Genomic DNA, 12,832 nt, shown 5'->3' with positions numbered 1-12,832 from the left:
TTACTATCAAAGAAGCAAATAAAGGATGAGGCAGAAAATTTGTAGGTAACCAGAGACTAACCAAGAGCCAGAAAGGATCTGAGTGACTTCCACAGGAAAAAGAGTGGCCAAGTAACAACATGGCAGCAAAAGTAAACCCTAAATAAGGTGAAGAAGGAAAAATGGATGAAAATTTCCAAATTTTTATTTACTTTGTAGAGTACTAAGTTAATGGTTTTCACCTTGAATAAGTGGGACTTCAGTCAAATCTTCAGTTGAAAGTACAATGAAAGTAAATAGAATAGGTAAGAGAAAAATCATTACATTTATATGGATTTCTGGTTTAAATGTATTCTTTAAACAGTCATGCTATACTAGTTACATCATTTCAGCAATGACAGCACAAACAGAAAAAGTGGTTCAAATTCCGTAGCTTTACTGAAAGAATAAGCTCACAGTGTCACATAGTGCATTATTCTACACTAATTCAATAACAAGGCTTAAAAACAACAGAGAAAGGAAACAATTCCTTATCTAATTGGGGTTTATGCAATAACAGGAACCTGTAACCAAGTGCTTTCTAAACCTGTGAATCCTTTCAGTCACTCTTTTAAGAGCTTCACCCAATTTTAGGTCCACTGCTGAAGTCCCAAGACAAGGAGAAAACTTTGGGAAATGCAGCAAAGTGCTAAGAGGTAGAAGACCACAGTCTTGACCTTATCCTTCCAAATCCTCAAAAACTCTCCAGCCTTCTCACTCTTCCCTTTTCACGTGCCTTTGGACTGAGAAACCCTTCCTAAGTCAGCGTCCATGGATACAGATAACATTCATCCAAGGAACTGCAACTCCACTTTGAAGATACTACTCCTGCCATCACACTTAATAAATCATCTCCAAAGGATTTTATCAACTGCTCAGCTTTGCACCATCCTCAGGGCAAATTCAGCCAGTTTGGAAGTTTAAAAAACTTCATCTGTGACTTAAAGTACATTGGCAATTCCGCATTTCAGCAGGGAAGTATCAAGTGGTTCATCTTAACTGTCTCCTGTAGGAATAATTTTCAAAGAAAAACAGTAATTTCTTATATCCCATCATAAACTGATAGGATGTCTGTCACTTCTGAGAAAAAAAAAATATGTTCAATGCCCCTCCACTATTTTTAGCTATCACTCCTCAGCTGGTATTTGTGGGTAATAATAACTAATAATTTACACCCCTTGCACCTTTGGCATCCTTTAGCATAGACCCACGTGGGTGTCACAATGACACACAAACACTGCAGTATAAAATGCACCTTGCAGAGTCCCAGCAGTGGTTTCTGAACATGGACAGCAAAGCAATTAACAGAAGAGTAATTAACTAATGATAACACACTGGGGTTCAATGGTCTTTCCACAGAACAAGGCACTTCAGTATCAGCAGATGGGGAGAAACTCTCAAGAAATCAACTCCACCTTTACATTCTCCACAAATGTTACAGGAAAAGGAAAGAAGGAGAAAAAGAGATTTGTTATAAACCCTTCTAACAGTCTTCTCTCATCACTTATTCCTTGTACAAGCAACTACATTCCTCTAATAAAAAAAATATTAGTATTTATTCCTTCTAAGCTTTTCAAATTTGAATGGGCTTCTCTCTTCTGAAAACCTGCCCGGTCCCTACAGGACAGTGAACAAATCTGACCAGAGGATGGCAGCCTGTCGTTACCAATAGAAGGGAAAGGCATCCTAAAGAATAATTAACAGACTGTTACTGCACAGTGAGAGTCCACCAAACACCACCAATACCAGTTTGAGTACTAAAGTACTATTTGAGCACTTCTAAACACTGATTTCTGTGTCTTGCTCTACACCACTAATTTACCAAGGGATTAATGAATCTGATCTTTTCAAGTCTTCTCCCTCTCTCTTTGCTCAATATCAACACACTTAATGCAGTACCTCAAACACAGCAACACAAGGAATAATGCAGCATTAGAAGACATAAAACAGCAAACCTAATAAGGTACAGAAAGTTTCAAAAATAGAAGATACTATTAAATCATGATTTTAACTTGCACCATCATCAGCTGTGGCAAGCACATACCATGTAAATCAAAACATACATGAAATAAAACAGGATTTCTTTCATATTCACATTGAAAAGCCAAACAAATCAAACCAAAACTTTGACACATCACACCACTTTAGTTTGAGATGTTTGCTCTGCAAGAAAGACATTTAGAGAGAATAATTCTGTAAATATACCTATGCCATGCAACCCTCAATCACTCATCACAAAATCCGATTCCACCAATTCCATGAGTTTGATATATGGGTTCAGAATCAACTGGTTGTCCACACACTAATGTATGAAATCAACAGATTATTTAATTGCTTTCTCTTGCTGCTGAACAAGTTAAAGAAGACGAAAAACTGGTTTTTTTGTTTCCTTTTTCCAGTGTTAACAGTGCATTTCTCCTCTGCCCAGCACAAGGCCTGCAGGAATGCAGTGAACCAGGCAAACTGAATGCAGTGAACCAGGCAAACTGAATGCAGTGAACCAGGCAAACTGAATGCAGTGAACCAGGCAAACTGAATCCAAGTGCCCTCCACGCTCTGGAGGACAGGGCAGGTCACCCTCAGGGAGTTCACTGATGACACAAAGGTGGAAGGGGTGGGGACAGGACCCTCGGGGGTTGTGCTGCTGGAGAAATGGGCAAGAGGAGCTCATGCAAAGAGAAGCCAAAGTGCTGTACCTAGGGAGGAATAACCCCAGGCACTAGTGAATGCTGGATGGCTGGAAAGCAGCTTTGCAGGAAAGGACTCGGGGGTCCTGGGGGACAAGTTGAACGTGAGCCAGCAACGTGTCCTTGTGGCAAGACAGCCAAGACTATCCTGGGCTGCTTTAGAAGGATAAGGACAACCTCTTCATTCCCAGTGTTGCTGTCCCTAAGTTATTCCATGAACAAATGCTGGATTCCTGCGGATTTGAGTCGGACGAGCCTCAGGTTCCCCCAGCTGGTCTCTACCTCACACCAAACCGCTTGTGTGGCTGCCAAGAGGTTACTCAACAGCCCTGCTCCCTCTTCCCATCTGGCTGCTCACTCCAAGCAGGAGGGTTTGTAACTGTCCCTTCCTCAGCTGAAGGACCTCTCTGGAGCACTTTCCTCTGCCCAGCTGCTATTTTTCACAAGTTAATAACAAGGACATAAATATTTCCCTCTATACTGTGTCAAATTCAGTTATAATTGGCAGTGAGGATTAAAGAATATCAAGTGAAATAAGTGACCAAAAAACAGGATTCCTTTCTTTAAGAAACCAAGAAGGGAAAGTCCAGCTATTTTAAACATAGCAGAAACTGCAAAAATGTTTCACATGAGCATCCCATCAGGAATTCCTGCACCTGCATTTCCCAAAAGTGAGGGAAATTACTCAGACCAGATCACTAGAAAAAAGTGTATAAGCTAAGATACGCAGATTTTTAACCATTCATATTGGTTTGCCAAAGTGGCAAAACATTTCAGCCACCTAAACCAGACTATGAACAACAAATCTAATATAACTTCACTGTTAAGCAATTTTTACATAATTTAATGTAATTTCAAAAAGCATTTACTTATGTCCCAGGAAGCAATTGCTGTTATCTCTGGAAGACAGCGATTCCCAACATTAAATTATATACAATATTCATTCAAATCCCAGTTAAAAGTATTTATCCAGAAAAACTACAGCACACCACAACAAGCAAAAGAAACCAAACAGAAATTAATATTTTCATTTCATTTTGATCAGAATTTAACAGCAACATGATAATAAAAGCAATAGTTAACTAAAAATAATGAAACCATGTTCTGAAGCCTATGTTTTCCTCAATGTTTAGAATTTAACATTGTTTTTTGGGTTTGTGTTGAGACTTTTTTCTCCCCTCCTTTCTGGGGAGACTAGAGGCTTGAGAACAAAGCTGCTAATAGGAAACATATGGAAAAGTCCTGGAGTAAATGAAAATCTGACTCTAATTCCAAATGCCACGTATCACATACCACTGTCTAAGTTATCTGCTAAGATAAATGCAAGATTTACCCTCCACACTTGATGAATCACGTGAAATGGAAGACAATGTTAAGTATTAAACAAACAGAAAGGTTTTCAGGATATTTAAAAGACTTCCAAAAGTAATCAATATTTTGAACTGAGCTGGGATGTTTCTCAAAGCTCGTGTGAGCCAGTAAAAGATTGGCTCAACAGGACGTGCTGCCAACAGACAGAGTTGCTGCAGCTTTTCCTATAAAACATGAACAGTCCAAGTGAACAATGTGAGTCTGGGTTTAACCATTGTGCTGCTGTGAGTGCAGGGGGCACAACACCCAGCCAGGCTTCCCTGGGCACCAACACGTTTTCTGACTCAAATTCTTGCCCAGGAGAAACCCGAAGCCGATGAGATTTCTGGCCCAGCAGGGCTGTGGACAGAGTTTTGATGAGAATCTCACGCATTTGCACACACAGCTGAGCCTTGCCACAAAGTCCCTGTGCAGCAGCAGGGAATTCCACAAGCCTGGATGCACCAGAGCAGCCCCACGTACACGGACCCCTCTGCCCGGGCTCATTGCACTGGTACCTCCCACCACCTCCACCAAGGTTTCTGTCAGAGCCAGGGGGGCAACACCGAAATTCATCTTCTCCCTCCACAATGACATTTGCAGGAACTGTTATGGAGTTACATTCTCTGCTAAGAATGGAAAAAATCTCCTGCTGACAGGTTGCCAAAGGATGTAAAATTTCCAGAGGGACAGAGTGGGAGCGAGACACGGCCACAAGAACGGACTTGCCTCTTAATTCTTCAGCTTGTGGTGTTTCCAAGAGCTTTTTAGATATAAAGACCAACGAAAATATTTTCCTTTCAGAAATGCTCTTTACATAACACATTAACTCCTGTTAAGTGGAGTTCTTTTCCAGTTGTGGAAAAGAAAACCGGGCTGCCATTCTAAAAGATACTATTTTACCAAAATTTATATCCTATTTAGGGCACCAAGAAGATCCAGACACCGTATTATTCTTCTTCTGTCATTTCTATCTTCTTTCTTTTCTCCAGGGCAAAACAAGGAACAGACTGAACAAGTGACTCACAGATCAGTCAAAGGGCCTAATTTTTTAGCATGAAGAAAGCAAAGAAACCACTTATGTATTAACCTCATGAGAAGATGCTTAAATTCAGGGAGTGATATAATAATCCAGTATTCTGCAACAACAATGAAAGCAACATTTCTCCAGCAGCAATACTGTGATGCAAGGTAATTATTACTTGCTCAAGAAAAAGTTGGTGTTTAATAGCTAAAAATTAATAATTTCATTAAAGCCTACTTGGCTTTCTGGAATGCATATTTTTAATTTATTTTTTAAGGTAATACATACAATTTCCATTTAGATGTTACCCTCCTTTAAATTATTATTTCTAATATTTCATTTTCTCGAATCCTACATTTCACAGGGCAAAAAAGAACTTGTATTTAACTCCATTTATAACATTGCTAACATAGAAAAAGAAAGTCAAATAACTTTCAGAAACAGAGCAACAGTAAATGTCAGTACAACAGGATACTTCGACCCCATATTTCATAACTGCATGATGCTGTTCTTTAACAGCAACCAGCAGAGCCTTCATGTAATATGATAAGGTTTGAGATAAAAGAATCAGGGTACTTTTAGAAGTTATGTTCTGTGCAAACACCTACCTAAACTGGTAGCAAATATGTTTTCCCCGGCACACTCTGCTCCCATTTAGAGGCCTGTAAATCTGCCACATTTAACATGAAGATAAAGTCTGTTGTGATGCTGTGCAGAAGAAAACATACTTAAAACCTCACACTGCCACAGCTATAAAGCAACATGCCAAGAGACCCCTTATTTGTCATGTCAGCACTACAGTTAACAATTAGCATTTAGAAACTCACAGTCTTTTATTTCAGCAAAGTAGAAAATAAGGCTGATCTAAACCCAGTCTTCAACATCCTTCTAATTTCTTCCATCCAACCCATGAACAGAAGAAAAAAGTAGTTACTCTTTATAAAAACCTTGTACTGTTATTGATGATAAAAAGTCACAAGCACAGTGAGTATTTTAAAAATAGAAAATGTTTCTTACCATACTAACTACAAAGCTTTGTGCTGTGTCCCTTGAGCACGTTCCATTGGAGCACACGTGTGTAAGGCAATATTTCGTGACTCCTGTTTCAGGAATGCTTTGCCTTAGCAACTCTGTGTATTATGGATGAACACTGCCACTAGTGCCTTGTGCTCAGCACAGAGAGGGGAATGTATGTATGCTTCCCACAGTTCCCTCCCAAAATCAGAATGCACAGGAACCTGAGAAGAGGAGAAAATGCGAGCATGGAAAACACATCTGTTAGATGTGCAATTGCTTCATAAACTAACTGCTCTGTCTTTCTGAAAGTGCTTTTCCACTCAAATATTTCACTGTGGGTGAACCAGTATCTAGTTCACCCATTAGCCCTCCTGAACACCTACCCCAGTCCCCTCTCTGGGGCTGCTTTTGTGACACACAGACTCATTGAGAGGTTTCAGCACCAAGGGAAGTGTTTGGCAAAGATGTGAAGGGAGTTCTGGACAGCTGTCCTGCAGTCATATGGAGTACTGACATTTCAAAGGCAGCCACTCTATCAGCTCAACTTTGCTAAAGTTTACTCTAATCACTCAAAGCACTGGTTTCATGCCATCCCCTCACTAAGATCCAGTTAGGATTTTTTTAATAATTGATTTTTTTAAAACAAAAGCATTATGGATGTTTATATTCTGGCTACAAATAGTTGCAGGCATTAACTCCACTCTTCAAAAAGTCATAGGACAAGGCAGAAGAAAGTGTCAGAAGCAGGACAGAAGGCAACAAGGACACTTGTCTTATTACCACAGAAGATCTGTAACTAATGCCAAGATCAACTCCCCTTTCTGAATGAGATGACAAGTAACAGGCTGCCCAGAGAAGCTGTGGCTGTCCCATCCATGAAAGTGTTCAAGGCCAGGTTGGATGGGGCTTGGAGCAACCTGGGCTAGTGGAAGGTGCCCCTGCCCATGGCAGGGGGTGGAATGAGATGGTCTGTAAGGTCCCTTCCAGCCCAAAGCATTCTGTGATTCTGTGAATGCTGATCCAAGTGTGAACCAACCTCAGGTCCTCACCATAAGACCTTTGAAGGATCTCAGAACAGAAGAAGCAGAAGACTTCCAGCCACAGTGACTGAATAAAAATGAGACCCTCTCTCAGCTCTGTCAAGAAGAGGCTGTGACTTACAAATTATTCAAACCACAGAGAAACACTTCTCACTTGATTAACTGCCATAAATCAAAAGACATTTATTTTACACATCAGGCAGAATAAAAGTGCATGGACAAGCATCTCTCCCATAACACTGTTAATATAAAATAAAATCCAAACAAAATGGAGATAAAAATGGAGAGTAACTGAAGGAGATACTTTTTTCCTTATAGGACAATATGCCAGGGTACCAATGAATGACACCTGGAGTTTCTGTGAAAGTCTCCAAGTCACAGACTCTGGCTGCAGAAATAATGGACTGCAGGCCATAAATGCAATGCTGGCTGTGGTACCACAAGGTCTTGTGCTAAAAGGAGAGGATTTATTCTTTATAAGAAAGATAGGATATTAAAAATGAAGAACCAGTTTAAGGCTGATGCCCAGTTTCCAGACTATTGGGCAGAGCTGAAAGGCTGCCTGGCAAAACCCTCTGCACCACCAGGCTGGACAGTTGTATTTGTTTGAACATTTCTAGAGCAATAGATATTTAAGAAAAGAAACACATTCTATAGTCATTGTAGAAGCAAGGACCTTCACTCTTAAACACACTCAAAAGAGTGAATAGGAAGCACTTTCCATCACGTACAAGGGGAAAATCTCTGCTAATGCAAAACATTTTCCTAAGCATGATCCTTCAGGAATTCTTTGGCAAATCACTTAGACAACTACTCCTCAACCTTGCCTGAAAGTGCCTAAAAAAACCCTTATAAGCATTTGATTTGCAGACTGGATATAAACCTGGGAACAATCTGAAGTTGCAGGCACATTTTCCTCTTCTTTTACCAAAACTGCAGAAAGTCCTTAGCTATGAATGGATGAAATAAGGTGATGAATAAGGTATTGATATAAACTGTTATGGTAGAGTAGAATTCACATTATCTCTTTTAGGTATCTCTCAGCTTAGGGCACTGAAGGAAGCAGTTCTGTTTGAAAGGAGTAGAAGTGCCTGTTTTGGAACAGACATTCAGCTGTGTTGCCTTCCTCACTTTCCTCCCTTACAAAACACAACGTTCCTTTAATTTTATTTACAATATTTATTAGTGAGTGCAAGACACCTGCCACATACTCTGATCATTTATATAATTTTATATGGAGCACAAATCAGGCAAAATAAAGGCTCTGTTAAAGTTTGAGGCCCAACTGCTAATGCTGCCTCAAGAAAATGAATATATCTGCACCAGTAAACAGTTGCAAGAACAGGCAGACATTCCCATATTATACTGGTGTAATCAGTGATACACAATCTCCAGTTCAGCAGAACCCCATGAGGGACAAAAATACAGCCCAAAGTCATCTGTCTTGGAACAGCCGAAACGGGCAGTATAAAAATACAAAGTATAAAGCAAAGCATATTTATTAAACAAGCTATTCCATTACTAAAAATATAAGTGTCAGCTGACAACAGTGACTCTCCTCAGCAGAGATTTTCAGGGTATTTTAGAGTAACTAGACACTACTTGCAACAGCTAATATTGCTTACATGAATTTTAAACTTGTCTTATTATTCCGGTATTGATTGTTTATGATATTGTGTTAGGAGAAACATTATATGCTGAGGACTATTTAAATGCCTCTGCTCTAGAAAGTAAAATCCATCTATTTAAAAAAAGCAACCCTTCCCAGTAGTATTAATAATATTATCGTAATGCTACTATTTCAGTATTACAATCTTCTAAGGTTTCTAACACAACAGTGCATGCAGAAAAATGTTACAGCCCTCCTCTTCTGTCAGTCTCTCCAAATCAATTACTGTAAATTGATACTGTCATTGCAAAAAACCTCACACTCACCCTTCCATTCAGAAAGTTTCAGTATTACAAGCCTGAACGTGCCAGGAGACTTGATACTCTGCTTTTGCAATGCCAATTGCTCATTGCACATGTTCATGCAGATGTTTAAACAGCCATTTAATGAGACCAGGGCTCCCTAAAGTATTGCTTCTGGATGCTTCTAGTACATTCAGCTCTAAAAATTCAGTGTATTACTGTTCATTAGCAGAAGTTACTCAACAACTGCCAATGGGATTATATTAATTCCCATGGTACAAGGTCAATAAGCTCAACTGTTTTCAGTTGCTCAACATGTTCTTCCCAGGAGCTCTTAGCAAAACAGAGCAAAACACTTAAAACGGGCTGCACAAGAAGTGAGTTGCCAGAGTTTTGACCTTGAAATACCACCTACTAAATGGGAAATTAAGAGAGACCACACACCAAGGTTCAGGTCAGAGGCAACAGCAAAGCCCCACACATGGCACAGCTCTGCCTTCCTTTGCTCTTTTAAAAGGATTAGTTCTTGCCTCAGCTCTGCAGGACTACTGATATGATTTGATGGCCCCTTCTCCATAACCTTTTCCTTTAAAAACACATATTCACACAGGGACACGCTCCTGGAATGGCTTTCCACTGAAGAACAGACTAACATGAAGCCTGGAAGGGTTGTTCTTAACTGAGGGCTCTGGCTGGGCTGGAGCCTCTGCAGGAACAAGCAGTTGAGTATCTTGATTTGCTGAGCTCTGCATTGCAGTCACTGGATTTTCAGATCCTGCACAGGATAAATAAATCCAGCAGCCACTATTCAGTTGCCACTCAGTTACTTCTGGTGATGGCAAGGACAAGAAGTGCCTTTGCAGACCATCTACAGGACTCACAGAGGTTGCAGGTGGTCTGACAGCATTTGGGGATTGCCAGTTAACACCTAGAAATTAGGATGCAAGGAGCTTCTGTGCCTACAGCCCGACCTTGAAGGGCAGCCCAGGAGATGACACGAGCCTAAGGCTGTTTCCTATTTCAGAAACCCACAGGCTTTACAGGGAACCGAATTACAATTCACAGTTCCTCATCATATTTGACTTTTCTACAGTGCAATCACTCAGAACAAACCAACATTACCAATTCTTATCTAAAACAGAACTCCTACTGAGTTGTCAGCTGAGGATTTAAAAGTTTTGAGCTTGAGGCTTTTCTTCAGATATTTGACAGTGGAGAATTACCTCTGCTGAAGAACTTCCTAATTCTAGCAAAATTATGTGTACAAGACAGTCCTCAGGTCTATTTCAGCAGCTTGGTTTCATATCAGTTCCTTTAATTCTCTATAAACAAGATGCATCTCTTTTTTTTTTTTTTTCTCCTTTCTGTAGGCTTCATATATTAAGTTTGGGAGGGAAAGGAAAAAACCTCACCAAGAAAAACCCAACAAACACAAAACCCCTCTAAGAATTTAAACCAGTGAGTATAAGGAAAAGGCCAAGTAGTGTAATTCATACCTTCTTATTATCAGGGCTCGTCCCATTCACCTCAATGTCACTGGTGATCTTCTCTACTTTATTCTGTGAATATTTGGCTAAAATTTGGCTATCTCAAATGTGTTAGGTTGACTGTACTCAACTAGCTAACCTACCCTAAATTCATTAAATACTAGAACAGACCTCTTCCTTATGCCTTCAGTCCCGAAACAAACCTGAAAAAGCTGTCAAGTCTCCTAAACTGAATGCAGTTAATGGAGATGGCAAAATTCTAAAGATTTTAATCTATTGAAAGGATCCATCCAAGTTTGGCTTAAGAAAAGAAATGATCTTGAAGCCAACCCTGACTGCTACACTGACAGACATCCAGCTCTGCATCACAACTGCATAAAAAAGTTCACAAATTCAATGGTAAAAATAAGTCTTTATGAAATATGTTCTGAAACTAGAAACCAAAACATTGAAAATTTAAAAAAATGTTCAGTCTTTGAAACAAAATGTCTTATATGAATGATGCTAAATTTAACCCTCTCATTATCCTCCTTGTAAGGAAATTCCTACCACACCTCAAATGAAACCCAAGATCAAACCACACAGCTTGACCAAGATCACAAAGTATAGACTTGTTTGTCTCCAAGACAGCTCAGGCAACAAAACAGGAACTGAATCTTAATATATCCCATGGCCAGAGCTGCATCATCTTCTGCAGCTCAAAGTGCTTTAAATCAAGAGCTTTACCACAGTTTCTCAAAAGGACAGACTCTCCTTCACTGCCACCATGGATTTTTAATTGCACCATAAGATTTCAACTCTCTTAATACCTTAAGAGCCTTTTGGACACAATCAGTACTAGGAAACAATAAGAAAAATATCAGGTATGGAATTAAAACTCTAAGTTTTATTTTTAGATAAAATAGTTTTAAATTTTACATATATTTTGTTTAGAACTGTTAATAGAACAAAGCTTCCAAGAATCTGTAACATGTTTTTTGTCTTGTGCTTAAAAAATACCCAAAGTTTGTAGCAGCCAATAACATTTTACTAACTGGGCATAACAAACTTGGTGGGTTTTTTAATTACTTGTTCTGAATGTATTCTAATTATTTCAAAAATTACTCTTTTTTTTTAGTATTCCTTGGGGTTAGTGGTACAATGTGGCCATTCAGCTATTTATGGTACTGTTAATCAAGGATTATGGAGCTTTAATTTCTCTCTTTCAACCTCTCTCTTGTATTCTGTATTCTCTACATAAATACATGACTGCTTTAGTTTAGTTCCAGTATTGCCAACTCCTACAATAGTATTTTGGGCATGACTTCTGGTTCTTTTCTTTATATCCCCAATTTTGGAATCATGTAAGATTTATCTTCTTAAACATGTTCCTGTTCTCAGTGTTAAAGAAGAAACTTGAAAAGGTCGAGCACAAAGCTCAAAGTCAAAAAAAGAAACTTAGTATTGCATTATTTTTTAAAATATGATACCTCTAAGGCACTTTTTAAGAAACATCTTTAAGAACTAGATTCTTTCTTTTGAATAGATTTGGAAATAACTTAATTATTCTACCAAACCAAAAACATAATTAAATGCTTTGGATAAATCAAACACTTAATCCACTTCACACAAAAACTGTCCATTTTCTCCATTTTTTTGCATATATCACAGTTATTTAAGTATCATACAGCAGCAAAGACAGATAACTGTGCCTTTTTTCTTTAATTCCTCTTAAAAGGTATGAAAAATATTTTTCTTGAGTAAAATGGTTTTTGTCTCATGTCACACTTGCCCTTTTTGTAAGATTTATGCTCTCTCTACACGACTTAGCAAAAAAGATGTTGGAAACTCCCAGTGAATCCTTAACTTTACCACCACCACGCTGACAGCACTGCATAGCACAAGTCCTTTGCAGGAAGGACACAGGACACATAGATTGGGGAGAGAAAAATGGAAGATGTTTTTAAGTGCTCTTCTATGGCACAGGTTTCCCCTCAATTTTGGTAAGGTTAATTTTTTTTACTGTTTCTTAACTTCACCCTCAGAGGACAAACCCTTTGCAGAACTGAATCACTGCAGCTGAACTGATGAACTAATAACCTCTGTAATAATTTCTGAAGTCTTATTCTCTCTTTTTTTTTTTTTTTATGGGAACTGGTAACACTGAAAGAATCTTGCAAATTATTGTGATTTTAACAAAAGGACAAATTGCTTCACAGCCTTACGACACAGCATCTACAGCAACTGATGATGTGGCACAAAGCACTTTTTTTTTATTTTACTGGCAAATCAGAAGAGGGGCCAAGGCTGTTATTTCGT

At 38.9% G+C, this 12,832-nt stretch overlaps 1 protein-coding gene across 2 annotated transcripts in view; it reads right to left on the bottom strand.

Moving 5' to 3' along the window:
• CENPP (centromere protein P) overlaps positions 1-12,832 on the bottom strand; it is a 129,088-nt gene that overhangs the window by 75,445 nt on the left and 40,811 nt on the right. The gene's annotated exons all lie outside the window — the stretch shown is intronic.

The sequence above is a fragment of the Lepidothrix coronata genome, unplaced genomic scaffold (genome assembly GCF_001604755.1).
Source record: "Lepidothrix coronata isolate B3197 unplaced genomic scaffold, Lepidothrix_coronata-1.0 Scaffold78, whole genome shotgun sequence".
In the NCBI taxonomy this organism is placed as follows: Eukaryota; Metazoa; Chordata; class Aves; order Passeriformes; family Pipridae; genus Lepidothrix; species Lepidothrix coronata.
The sequence above is the reverse complement of the archived record's forward strand: the minus strand, read 5'-3'. Positions and strand labels throughout refer to the sequence as shown.